At 48.3% G+C, this 14,218-nt stretch overlaps 1 long non-coding RNA gene across 1 annotated transcript; it reads left to right on the top strand.

Annotated features, from left to right (window-relative positions):
* Positions 1-6,372: 6,372 nt before the first annotated feature.
* LOC143267741 (uncharacterized) lies at positions 6,373-11,675 on the top strand. Its single transcript, XR_013043173.1, has 3 exons — positions 6,373-7,454; positions 7,760-7,872; positions 11,472-11,675. It is a non-coding gene; the product is annotated as an uncharacterized LOC143267741 (long non-coding RNA).
* Positions 11,676-14,218: the final 2,543 nt, after the last annotated feature.

Raw genomic sequence — 14,218 nt, forward strand, 5'->3', positions numbered from 1 at the left:
AGGACGGAGGGAGGGAGAGGGGGAGGCGAGGAAAGGGAGGAAGGAAGGACAAGATGTCCACTGAAGAAATTTACCCAGTTATCACGAAGCTTATGACCCCCGGAAGGTGTAGTAGAGGCAGGGGTTGGTTGAAGAAAGACTCGATTTGGAGGTGAAGGACTAGTTGAGGTTTGCTATAGACCGAATGTTTGCACAAACCTTGACCTCACTTGTAGGTTGAACATTAACCCACAGTATGCTGGGATTAGGAAGTAGGGGCCTCCTGGAGGGTGGTTAGGTAATAAGGTGATGCATTCCACTTTCAGGATGATGGTGGAGGCCTTTGGGGGGCTTCTATTTTCTTCCTGCCATGTGAACCAGGAAATGGGCTCTCTCAGGTAGAACCCTGTCTACACAGGATGAGTACTGCACCTTCACTGGTCTGATGGTAACTCAGATGGACTGCTGTCTGCACAGGATGAGTGCTGCACCTTCACGGGTCTGGATGGGTCAAGAGCACATGTCTGTGATTACTTAGGAACTGTGAGGCTGGTGTTGAGTCTGAGCAGGCTGTTTGAGATTACCCGGAAGAACTTGTTCTCTTTCCTCAGCAACAAGGAGAGCCTGAAGGTTAGTTCTCTGGTTTCCCCCCCCCCCCAAAAAAAAACAGCCATTGATCCCAGAGGCCCAGTAGTTTAAGATTTAAATTAAAGATCAGAAATACTAAAGCCAGGGCTAGGAGCAATGGCCTGTAGTTGAAGTTTTCCTGTGTCCACCTAGCTCCTGCAGCCGCTCAGACACAAGTAAACACATAGAGACTTATATTACTTATAAATTGTATGGCTGTGGAAGGCTTCTTGCTATCTAGTTCTTATTGTTAGGATTCTGTACATGTGCAGCTTGGGTCTAACGTCTTACATCTTCAGTGGCACAGGCAACTACTACGTACTGCCACGTGGTCATGCAGCCCCCCCTTAAAAAACTGGACACAGACCCCCACACTCTCTTTCCTGTATTTCCTCTCTCTGTCCCTGCTCTGCTCCTTCCCCCAAAAAGGGGGGCTCTTTTTCTCCCCCCTTTCCCTCTAATAAAGCTCTAAAAACTAACATTGGGTTCTGCCATGTCCTGTGACTTTTCCGCCGACCAACCAGCACCATTCATCCTTTTATTTATATCTTAAATTAACCCATTTCTATTAATCTATAAGTTGCCACATGGTTTGTGGCTTACCAGTACTTTTACATCTCACTTCCTCTGTGTCTGACTAGCAATTCCTGACTCAACCTTTCTGTTCCCAGAATTCTCTCTGTTTATCCCACCTATACTAAACTTCCTGCCTGGCTACTGGCCAATCAGCATTTTATTTATCAATCAATCAGAGCAACACATTCACAGCATACAGAAAGACATCCACAGCAATGACCGAAAGGAAGTAGAGGAAACACAGAGATGAGAGGACAGACACAGAACAGCGAAGGAATTTAGGGTAGTTCAGAGTTTAATCATGACTCACCACATCTTCTCTGGGAAAAGATGGCGAAACGGGAAAGCTGAAGTTTAGCAGTGGACATGCACATGCACGAGCACATGAAGAGGTTGAAGTCTAGAACTGTTAACACATTCCGCCAGACACTGGGGAAACCAGGATCATTTACAAGAAGACAACCCATCTCATCCTGGAATCTTGTCCTGTCTCCATCTTAGCCTGACCCAGAATAGCAATAATTAGGTACACACCTGAATATGGCACCTCTTGGGTGCCCTAAGGGGACTCACTGCAGAGACAACGTGTCCCCTGCACACTGCTGTGTCAGCCTGAGTTATCCTGGGTACAGTGATAACTGATGTCTGCGTAGGATGGTACAGGTTTCAGAATACTGTACTGTTTCTTACCTTCCACTGTTTCGATCCATTCAGAGGCTGGATTGCTTGGAAACAGCAGGACTTGTACACTTCTGAAGACTGGGAGAATTTAGATCAAGACAGTAGACAGGGGCCATGTGCGGCTCATGGTGCCCTTTAGCTGTGTCTTCACAAGGGAGAAGGAACAAGCAAGGTCCCTTGGACGCTTTTATAAAAGCACTCACACCATGCTTGGAGGACAGACAACAAGGCACTGGCCACCAGTGGGCTTCCCAAGCCTGTGCCCCACTCGAGGGGCCCTCCCCCTGCTTGTGGGGAGAGAAGATTAAACCCCACCTTTAATCACATTTAGGGCACAGCTTCCTACTTCCTGGACACAAGTGGCACTTCTTCTTCAGCCAACCTTGCTCCTCCAATGATCCCAGGACAGCTGGCCTCCATGTGGCCCAGAAAGATGTCTGCGTGTGTTGACCCATCCCCAGGCCATGCAATCAATCACCAGGTACATGGGGCCTGGGCAGGGGTGTCTGATCACTGTGGATATGGAGCACAAGGCTCTCTAACCTGCCTGCTGGCTCCCTCTTCCTCTCCCATCTTCAACACCGCTTGGCCAACTTCTCCGGCATGACCCTAGATCAAGTATCGTTAGGTAAACGATCTGCCTAAATCAAACCATGCAACTCACTCCAGACAAGTTAAAATGATTTTTTATAATCTTTCCCTTTGGGTCATCCACACTACCACTGTGTCCCTTCACAGGAGCAAATGAGACCTGACCCAAAAAGAGCCTGGCCAGAAGTTTAGTCAACCTGCAGAGCAGTCAGCAGGCACCACGCTGTAAGGTCATCAGTGATGGCTTTGGGGAGGCCGTGTCCCTTGCCTCAGTGGTGGGAACTTCGGTTTGCCAATTCTGACTCATCACAAAGCATGCTCTGATATGGGGCTAGACCCAGCTCTGCACTGGCCGCTTTCCCGAGGCCGAGTCGCCCAACAGGCCTGGGAAGTTCATTAATCCTCATCAGGGTGTCATCAGCCCAAGCTACAGGCAGCAAGCTCACCTGCCCGCAGAGGTTCCCAGGCTGGGGACGCGGGGCAAGTCCTGTGCAGAGATGGAAACACAGAGGAGCCTCTGGCTTCTGGGTCCTCTCCACTCAGTCCACGGAGGGAAGGACATTGGACTAGGGTGGTGGCAGAGGGCACAGGGACCAGAGTCAGGGTGGGCAGCTTGCCTTGGCCTCAGCAGAGTCGTGTTTAATATTCCTTGGCACCACAGACACAGGTAAAGCATCATGCCCACACCTGCAGGCCTGGTGGCAGCACCAACGTGCCCCTTGAGAGTGACGGGAACAAAAAGAGTCTGTCTTTCCTGGTCACTGACACAGAACCCTGACTCTGGAGAGCTGTCTTGGTCCTATTGGGCTTTTTGATTGTTTTTGTTTTTTTTGTTGGTTTGTTTTCAAGACAGGGTTTCTCTGTGTACTTTGGTGCCTGTCCTGGATCTCGCTCTGTAGACCAGGCTGGCCTCGAACTCACAGAGATCCACCTGCCTCTGCCTCCCAAGTGCTGGAATTAAAGGCGTGTGCCACCACTGCCCGGCAAGGTCCTGCTGGTTTTTGAGGCAGGGTTTTGCCTTGAACTTGAGATTTGCCTTCCTTAGCCTTCCAAGTGCTGTGACTAACAGCCCTCATGACTGCACTCAACTTATCTCTGTAGACAACCACACAAGGCATGGGAAGTGCCACCTCCTAGTGGCTGCTGTAACTCGGGGGACATTCTAGTTGAAGACAAAGACCTGGGAAGGCATTCCAGACACTGAGCAGGTGCTCGCAAGTGGCTTGAGTTCCTAATATTCCACCATTCAAGTTTAGTGGAGGGGACTGGATACATATACCTCAAATCATGTGCAAGCCTCTGATCCTAGCCTTCAGAAGGTATAGACAGGAAGATAACCAATTTAAGGCCAACCTGGGCTACTAATATGACCAAGTCTGAAGAAACCAAAGGCTGAGACACAGATCAATGGTAAAGTGATTGCCTAGCCAGCTCAGATTCTGGCTTTGGTGTGTGTGTGTGTGTGTGTGTGTGTGTGTGTGTGTGTGTGTGTGTAAGAGAGAGAGAGAGAGAGAGGGAGAGAGAGAGAGAGGGAGAGAGGGAGAGAGGGAGAGAGGGAGAGAGGGAGAGAGAGAGAGAGGGAGAGAGGGAGAGATGGGGATGGGGTGGGGGGAGGCAGGGGAAACATGTAGAAAATACATAGAGATGCTAAACCTTAAGAAATGAAGGGACACTGAAGGGATGCTGGCCAGCTCTAGTGTGGCAAACACGGCTCTGCCTTATTTGACCACTTCCTCCTCCCGAGACTGACTACCAAGGTCCAGCAACCAGAAGCCCCCTTTGGCTCACCAGATTAACATGCCAAAATAAATTTAAACCCCTCATCCTAACACAGGGGTTCCCCTTTACCTTTATAAACCGCCATTTTCCTATGTGCCACGTCTGACTCCTCTCTATCCAGAGGCCGTCCTTTGTCCTCCCCGCTGGGACAAATACCCCTGTCCCTTTCCCTGGTTCCTTTCTCTTCTCCCTCGTCCTCTATCTCCTGTCTTTGTCTCTATTCCTGGCCTTCTGTCCCTCTGGGGCAAATAAATCTCCTTTGTGCTGAGAACTTGGTCTTGGGGGTCCCTGAGCCAATACTTTTCCTTTTAGACACCCGGGCCAGTGGTGGCACACACCTGTAATCCCATCACTCAGGAGGCAGAGGCAGGGGCATTCTGTGAGTTTGAGGCTAAGGCTGAAGACAGTGAAGACTGAAAACAGAGGATGACCAGTGAGAAACAGATCAGTTTAGCCAAAAGCTCCCAGAGCTGGTTATGAAGGGGAGACTTTTTTAAAAATGGTATCTTGGGGCCGGAGAGATGGCTCAGCAGTTGACAGCGCTTGTGGCTCCAGCTGAGGACATTGGTTGAATTCCCAGCACCCACACGGTGGCTCCCAGCCATCCATAACTCCAGACTCAGGGGATCTGACATCCTCTGGCTTCCTCGGGTACCAGGCATGAACGTGGCGCACAGACACACCTGCCGACTAACTCCCTACAGCTACGTGGAAAGCAAGAGGCAGGGAAATCTAAAGTTCAAAGCCAGCCTGGGCTAAAGAGTGGGTTCAAGGCCAGCCCAAACTGCTTAGTGAAACCTTATCTTAAAGTAGAGCAGGGCGGACCCTGTCTTGAAAAAACCAAAAAAAAAAAAAAAAAAAAACCAAAAAAAAAAAAAAAGCAAAAACAAAAACAAAAGCTGGGCAGTGGTGGTGGCACACACCTTTAGTCCCAGCACTCAGGAGGCAGAGCCAGGCGGATCTTTGTGAGTGCGAGGCCAGCCTGGTCTATAGAGCGAGATCCAGAAAAGCGCAAAGCTACACAGAGAAACCTTGTCTCGAAAAATCCCCCCCCAAAAAAGTAGAATGGCCTGAGGTGGATGTAGTCAGCAGTAGAGTGTTTATCTCGTATGCTCAAGGCCCCAGGTCCAGTTCCCATACTGAAAGGAAAAGATCACTTAAAAAAAAAAAAAAAAAGAACAAAAAACTGGAGGTTGAAAATTTCTTCTGGGAAAGTGAACTGCCATTGATTCTGTCCAGATGTGAACTTCCTGGAGACTGAAAAGAGGAATCTTGAAAGGACTGGTATGGGTGAATGGTGTGCACAGAGGGTCCAGGACTGGTTCCCACATTATCTGTGGCAAATAGCATACCCTATGACCTGTACTGTGGCCCAAAAGCCCCAGAAGGGCTCATGCCCTGCAAAGACCCAGACAAGAGCCATGTGGGTGGACTGAGAACGTGTCTGTGACCCTCAGTGAATGTCTGAAGGGAAATCATCTGTAAGATAAGCTGAGAAAGAGAGGTAATGTTCTAAACTAATCCAGGGCTGGTGAGGTGACTGCGAGGCCACCAAGCTTGCTACTCTAGAACCCACATAGTAGGAGAACCAGCTCCTTCAAGTTGTCCTCTGACTTCCACACATGCACCATGGCACGCTTGCACACTCACACACAAGCATACATACACACATGCCATAAATAAATAAATTATAATTGAATAAAACGAAATTTTTAAATTTTAGAACTAAACAAATTCAGGCAAGGGCAGGGAGATTTTCTAGAGAAAACCACGCTGTGTCTGTTTGGATCGCAGAGGCAATTTGTATCATGGGTGTGGTGCAGCGCACAGGGAAACACTTTGGTCAGGCCTTCCCGATGCACCAGAGGCAAGCTGGGGGACTTCACCGAGGGACCTGGGGTCTTGCCTGTGCCACTGTTGACCACGACTTGTGAGGTAAGTCGCTGGTCTCTCAGATCCCACAAGGTCTTTGATTCTCAAGTAGGGAGAACCCTGGTTCCTCAGGGTTAGACTGAGAAGGTTAAGGCCGAGGGTTATCTAGGCCTTGACCCTTACTACTTGATGGAGTTTTCTTAGCACTCCTGATATGGGGTTATATGTGTAAAATAATCCCAGAAGGAGAAATACTAGCTAAGATCTCCTGACTGAAGTTTCTAGCACAAGACAGATTTTCATTTTCATTCTTACTTTTCAGGATTATTCGGGAATGTTCTTGGAGGTGAAAATGTCTATTGGAGTGTGAATGTGCCTGACGAGAAGGAAAACCAGACAGGAAGACAGAGCTCCTGCTCCAGCTCTTCCCAAGATCCTGGCCAGAACCTTTAATCTTTTGATTTAATCTTTGAGCCTTGGTGAGCTCATCTGTACAGTGGGAAGACTCATGCCCCTCTCAAAGGCCTGTGGTTAGGATCACACGGACTCAGGAATGTAAAAGCCCAAAATGCACTGGGGCAGGGGAGGTATACAAAGCTGTTCTTTGCATGACAGCTGTTAACTGATGGTCTATTGAAGCAGATATCTACTGGGCTGTCTTCCTGGGCCATCTAATCAGCATTAGGCCTCTGGGCATGCTGCTTCACCTGAGACCATACAATCCCTACAGCAATTTCACTGGTTCACAAGGTCAAAGGGTCTGAGATACTTTGAGCTCACTGTGCCTGGGGCACAAAGTTCCTGAATGGCCAGCAAGAGCTCTTATGAACAATTTGGTGTGAGGAACCTGCCTCTGCTTGCAACAGAGCCTTCCAGGACCAACGCTGCTCCGGAAAAGCATGTGTCTGCTCTTCTTGCCTTTCCCAGTGTGGCAAAGGAAAGACGAGGAAGACCAGGGGACATGGGGAACAAGATGCTGGACGCTGTGGTCTGCAAGTCACCCAGCCACAAACTTTACATCAAACACTTTGGTACAACAAAAGAGAAATGGTACTCTTACCCCCAAATCCTCTCTTTGCTCTTGCACATGTGTGCGCGTGCAGGTGCATGCACACACCCACGTCAAAGCCTGCAGCCATAGGCACGCGGTATGAAAACAGAGTAGGTCTCATTCCCAACTGGTCTGAGGGAAGGACAGTTGACTGACATTCGTTCATCTTGATTTGAGCAAAACACATCTTGTCATGTCAATTTTTCTTCATTAAGGAATTATAACCCAGTGTCTGGAGAGATGGCTCACGGAAGAGCGCTTGCTGCTCTTCTAACTCAGTCTCCAGTACCCACATCAGGTGATGACAACTATTTGTTTGTTTGTTTGTTTGTCTTCTGAGATAGGGTCTCTACTTACCCTGGCCATCCTGGAACTCACAAAGATCCACCTGCCTCTGCCTCCCAAGTGCACCACCACACCTGGCTTCTGGCAACCACTTGTAATTCCAGCTCCAGGGAATCTGACACCACCTTCTGGCCTCCACAGGCACACACGTCCACATAAATATATGCAGACACATACACATGTTAAAAAAAGACTAAAAACCCAACACCCTCTCCATCCCAATGGCCAGTATCACATGATTCCCTGTCTTTGGCACAGGTCATTCAAAGTACCCAGCATGATCTCATGCAGCTTTGAGAGAAGAGACCAGAACCGAGAAGACAGGACACCCATACAACCCAATACTCATGCTTCCAAGGACCAGAACAAGGGTAAGTCTTTGGGAAGCCACCATTCCTCCATGGCAGTGGGATGGGTCCTGTGAGTCTGTATTCATGTGTTAAATCTCTCTCAGCTTCATAGCACTGAGCTTTTCCTCTGGGTCCCCAAGTCGGTGGGCCGAGATGTGAGAAGCCCACTGTGGCCTCTGATGCTCCCTCTGTCTGGAGGGAGGGTCCCCTCCCCTTACCTTCTTCTGTGGTGTGGCTCCGGATTCCTTCTCCAGCATTACCTCCACCCTGTCTCCTTGCATGCTGGATAGCAGAATGCTGGGAGACAAGGGGGCAGACATGGTGCCCTGTGTTGTTACTCCAGCGTCTTCGAGAACCGCGCGTGCAAAGATCATCTTCACCTTCTTAAAGGAAATATAACCCCCCAGCTCTGTCTGCTTCCACCAACTCTGGTCATACATATTCAGTGAGTGCCAGGGAGGCCATGGACCACGCCCTAGCCACAGGGAATCCACAACAATCCTGGAGCTGGTTGACTCACGTGGGAGAAAAAGACCCAAACAAGATTGACAGGTGGGCTCGGGAACCAGGGAGCGGGTCTCTTAATCCCTGTGCCTTCAACAGCTGTGGCCCTAGGAGTTCCCCAGACACCTGCAGCATGAGAGCACGCCTGGGGGGAAGTCACCTGTGTACCCTTTAAATTTCTACCTGAAAACAATGCGCATTTATCACAGCAAAATCTGAACGCAAGAAAAATGATAAAGCAGAAAAAAGAACTACCCACAACTCCACTGATATGTGCACCTGCACACATATGTTAAGCTTTATATACGTGTGTGTGTGTGTGTGTGTGTGTGTGTGTGTGTGTGTGTGTGTGTGTGTAAGGGCTCTCCACGTTAATACTCCCTGTGTTAGTAAATGAAGACACATTTCTACGTGGCCATGCTGTCCTGACACCACAGCCATGGTTCTCGTGTGTTTTCTGCACATTTGTTAATTTTGTGTGTCTCACCAACTTCCCAACAGAACGTAAGCAGCTCCTAAAGGTGGAAATTTCCTTTCTTTTTCGATTTGGTGACAGTAGGGCAGGCTTTGCATAGTCTGTATTCAACATGTCTGGAGGTCACTTTTGAACCATAGAGCTGTCCACTAAAAAAACGAGGGACTGGTTCCTTTCTGTTGTCTGGAGCTCTATTCCACCCCCTTCTCCCAACTCTGTATTCTTACAGGTACATAACATGATTTAATATTTAGTGTACACACACACACACACACACACACACACACACACACACACACACACACAGAGTTATTTAGTAATTTGCTAGATGAGAAAAACAAAATAAAAGAAACAGACAAAAGGCCCTTCTGCTCATACAGATTGCTGCTTACTTAAGAATACATTCTTCCTTCTCCTCCTCCTCTTCCTCCTTCTTTTGTGTGCGAAGGTGTCCATGTGTGTGAGCATGTGTGGCCTGTTTGTCTGTGTATGTGTGTGTGTGTGTGTATGTGGTGTGAGTGAGTGTGTATGAGTGGGTGTTGTGGGTATGATGAGTGTGTTGTGTGTGAGTGTGTGTATGTATGTATGAATGGGTTTGGTGTGTGGTGTGAGTATGTGAGTGTGTGTGAGTGTGTGTGTATGTGGTGTGAGTGTGTATGAGTGGGTGTGGTGGGTGTGATGTGTGTGTTGTGTGTGAGTGTGTGCATGTGTGTGTGTGTAGGTCAGAGGTCAAGCATGGTGTCATTTCTCAGATGCTATTGAATCCCTCCATGCAATATTTTTAGAGGGGGAAACCTGTCATTGACCTGAAGCTTGCTGAGTAAGCTAGCCTGACTGGAAAGCAAGCCCCAGGATCCTCCTATTTCTCCTTCTTTCTTCCTTTCTTTCTTTCTTTCTTCCTTCCTTCCTTCCTTCCTTTCTTTCTTTCTTTCTTTCTTTCTTTCTTTCTTTCTTTCTTTCTTCCTTTCTTTCTTTCTTTCTTCCTTTCTCTCTCTCTCTTTCTTCCTTCCTTCCTTCCTTCCTTCCTTCCTTCCTTCCTTTCTTTTCTTCTCTTTTTTTAAATAAATATTTTATTTTTTTTTGTTTTGTTTTTTGAAACAGGGTTTCTCTGTGTAGTTTTGGTGCCCATCCTGGATCTCACTCTGTAGCCCAGGCTGGCCTCGAACTCACAGAAATCCGCCTGGCTCTGCCTCCTGAGTGCTGGGACTAAAGGTGTGCACCACCACCGCCCAGCCAAGGATCCTCCTATTTCTATTTCTCCAGTGCTGAATTTCAGAGCATGCCCACCATGCCCGGGTTATGAAACGTGGATCCTGGGATTTGAACTCAGCACTTGACTGGACTGACTAAGCCATCTCCCCAGCTCTCTCTTTTTCTTTTGTCCTTTCTTTTTGAGACTGGCTATGCGTCCAAGGCCATCCTTAAAATCACTGTGTATCCTAGGCTGGCCGTGAACCCCGGTTATCATCCTGCCTCGGCCTCCTGATTGCTGGGATCACACGCCTGTGTCACCATGCCTGGCTGAGACCAACATGGAGTACATGTGGACATTTATCTCCATTCAGCCATTCACTACCTTAACAAGCATTGCTGTGTGCCAGGCACTCTACTCAATGCTGAGAACGTTGGCACAGCCTGGCGGAAGAAGACAGGGAGGGTCTGAGAACACTGGGAGGGCCCTTGGGACTGGGAAGGCTTCTGAAGGAGGCAGAGGTTGAAGCAGTTCATTAGCAGGGTCATGCAGCTGAGAGACAGGGAGACTGAGGAAGACAGAGTTGCGTGGTACGGTTACAGCAGATACAGCGCGGTGCGCGGAGACGTTTGTTGCTGGTTTCATGCAGTGGATGGTAGAGAGGAGCAGGGACATCTCGACACAGAGTGATCTCACTGACATTGGCACCCAGCTTTACAAGCTCTGAGACTCTTGCCTCATTAAAGGGAGTCAAGACCTTTGTACGAAATCAGAGTTAGTTTCAGTCTTTTTTACCAATCGGGTTTTTAGGTGATGACTTTTACATTTGATAAACCGTCTAGATTATCACTTGCTACTCCCCAGTGCTGGGATTAAAGGCGTGTGCCACCACTGCCCTTTGTTGCCCTCTTACACCCACATGCAAGCACACATGTGAGCACATACCACACACATATATGTATATATAAAGAATCTAGCCAGACTTCTGGGGGTGAGTCTCAGACAAGCCCACAATCATGGGAAAGTCTCTCAGTCAATCAGGGACAGCCTGGCACAGGAAAATGTTAGTTATTATCATATTTGTTTGGTTTTGTGAGATTCAATATGCAAACCAGGGTGGCCTTGAACTCTCCATTCTTCTGTGGCAGCCTCAGAGATGAGCCATCATACCTGGCTGAAAGTGTTAGATGCAGTCACCTGTAAACTGAAGCCAAGTATTTTTGGAAAGAAATAACAAATACAGTGTCTGAGTTATTATCTTTTTCCCCCACAGTACTTTTTATTTTCTAAATATTTTTAAAAACATGTATTACTTTTGTAATATGAGGAAAAGGGTAAGTCTATCTAGGGATATCTTCAAGCGTGGCTGTTCAAGGAAAGAGAAAGAGTGAGCACGTGAGTGTGTTTTGTACTATTGCCACAGAATACGATAGGCTATGTGATCTCCAGGGTTGGGAATATACTTCTTCCACTTCTGGATCCTGAGAACCCAAGGTCAAGGTGTCTGTCGCATCCTCAGACTGTGGAAATCACAAAGGCAACAGAGAAACTTCTGATTGCACCTCACCCAGTTCTTGGAGAGGAGCCATCAGGGTCGGATCACCCTTAAGCCTGAGCCTCCTCCTCGGGCTACTGCCACACCAGGTTGGCTGCCTCGACACCTGCATGGGCTTTCACTGCCCCTGCCACCACCAGGAGACGCAGGCAAGCAAGCGCACCAGACAACAGGCAAAGGTTAATGCTGTTTCCCTTGCTCGTGTTTTTAGGAAAGAACCTGAAAGGGGCTGAGGGTCACAAGCTGGGGTAACATATGTACGTGTATGTAAGTGTGTGTGTGTGTGTGTGTATGTGTGTGCGTGCGCGCGCACACACGCGCACGCTCGCTCGTGGAAAAAGGGGAGAGACACAGAGGCCGCTTGGGGATTCAGCTTGGACAGGACAGCTTTATTGACTGGGCAGGAAAGAAGCTGGGGTGCAGACATGGCTGAGGAGGAGCGTGACCGGCCGTTGACGTTTCTCACAGAGACTGTGTGCACAGGGTGATACACAAGCCGTCACGGGGCACGAAGGAGGAAGCCCACACACAGCTGCACTGCCAGGTGGCCTCCAGCACCACGGCCCAGCGGATGTCACCTCCGATGCAGCAGATGCATGCATGGTTCTGTCCTGCATGCTGGGGGCTGCACTGATTTGCTTCCCAGGTGAATTCTACTTCTTCTTCTCACAAGTACCGAACTTTCACACTTGCCCACTAAGGTGGGCAAGCCCGGCCTTGGCTTCTTTGTTCAGTTACTTAGGTGTTAATTTATCTGATTTCCAGTGGGTTTCTTAGAACTCCACGGTACCTGCTCAGGAGCGGAGGAGGCTCCATCTCGACTGGGCCCTCTGATACCTGTGCTCTGGTCCCGACAGAGTCATTTTGGGACACAGGGCTTGCCTTGGAGCCTGACTTCCTGACAGCTTTTGACTGGGGGCCAGCATTATCCTTGGTCTGCACAGTGCGCACACACACGCTTCCTCTGCTGCAACTCTGAGCACTTTAATTTACTGGAGGGGAAGCACCTGTAATCCCCGTTTGGAAAAATGTCTGCTTAATGGCAATTCTCCCGGATACGACACACTTGACAATGGCAGGCGCAGTGGGATCGGGTCTCGCTGAAGCCTGTTTCATGTGCAGATATAATCAGGGATTTGGCCAGCTATTTGGAAATGGCTGGTCCCTCCAGATAGCTTAATCACTGGGGTAACAATTCTTTGATTTTTTATCAAGATCTCCATTTGCTGCCATCAGGCCCCTCTCTTGCTTTAATTCAGCATCCTGCCTGATAGCCAGGGCACATCCTTGGGCATCCTGCATAACCATACTCCCCCTTCTTCCTGTCCCACCTGGTTAGCAGATTACTAGCCCTGGGTCCCCCTTCCAAGCACGTGGAACCCCTGTAGGTCTTCATTACTGGCTCCAGTAGGGCCTGTGGGGATCAGTGAGGCAAAGACTCAGTCCTGGCGTTACTGTGGTGATCAGAGGGACAGGAAGACCAGGAATGGCCGGCCCCAGGGTGGACGAGGCACTGGCTCCTGACTGGAGAGGGGTGAGCAAATATATACATATGCTGAGAGTAACAAAAGCAGCAATTCTCTTCCTGTTGGGGTTAGGAAGAGTGAAGAGAGGAGACTGAGACAACTCTGTGGTGCTGGGCTGGGATTGGACAGGTGTGTGTGTGTGTGTGTGTGTGTGTGTGTGTGTGTGTTGTATGAGTGTGTGTGTGTGAGAGAGTATGAGTATTTGTGAATGAATTGTGTGAATGAGTGTGTCTGAGTGAGTGTGTGTATGTGTGAGAATGTGTATGTGAATGTGTGAGAGTGATGTGATTGTGTATGAGTAGAGTGAGTATGAATGTGTATGTGACAGTGTGTATGTGAGTGTGTATGTGAGTGTATGTGTGCTGTGAATCAGTGAGAGAGAGAGAGAGAGAGAGAGAGAGAGAGTGACTGGTTACATAGGACTTAAAGGCCACTGAAAGATCTTTGGGTTTTGCTCTGAATTAAATGGGAAACCACTTTTCGTATTTTGTTTTTTCTTTTTTCAGAGCGGAGGACCAAACCCAGAGCCTTGTGCTTGCTAGGCAAGCACTCTAACACTAAGCTAAATCCCCCAACACCCCCCCATTTTTCGTATTCTTAAGCAAATATTAATTTTAATTAGCTTTGTGACAATACAATTGAAATATGATTTTTGCCAATTGAAGTGTACTCTGTTTTTGGCAAATGTGTAGATGCGTTGGAACACTATCATCTTTTAGGATATTTCCACAGCCTGTTCTGATCCAAGTTGTGGAAAACTGGAAGATGGGGCTGGAGAGATGGCTCAGAGGTTAAGAGCACTGACTGCTGTTCCAGAAGTCCTGAGTTCAATTCCTGGCACCCACATGGTGGCTCATGACCATCTATAATAAAATCTGATGCCCTCTTCTGGTGTGCAGGCAAATATGCAGACAGAACATTGTATACATAATAAATAAATAAATAAATCTTTTTTAAAAAGAAAGAAAAACTGGAGGATGGAAGCTGAGAGATCAGTTGGAAGACAAGAGTCTTGGTGAGAAAAAATGCTGCTAGCTGGGATTGGAAATGTGAGGGTGGAAACATTTTGAATGCATATTGAAAGTAGGGCCAACGTGTTTTTCTGGCAGTTTGGC

Source organism: Peromyscus maniculatus, chromosome 11 (assembly GCF_049852395.1).
Source record: "Peromyscus maniculatus bairdii isolate BWxNUB_F1_BW_parent chromosome 11, HU_Pman_BW_mat_3.1, whole genome shotgun sequence".
Taxonomy (NCBI): domain Eukaryota; kingdom Metazoa; phylum Chordata; class Mammalia; order Rodentia; family Cricetidae; genus Peromyscus; species Peromyscus maniculatus.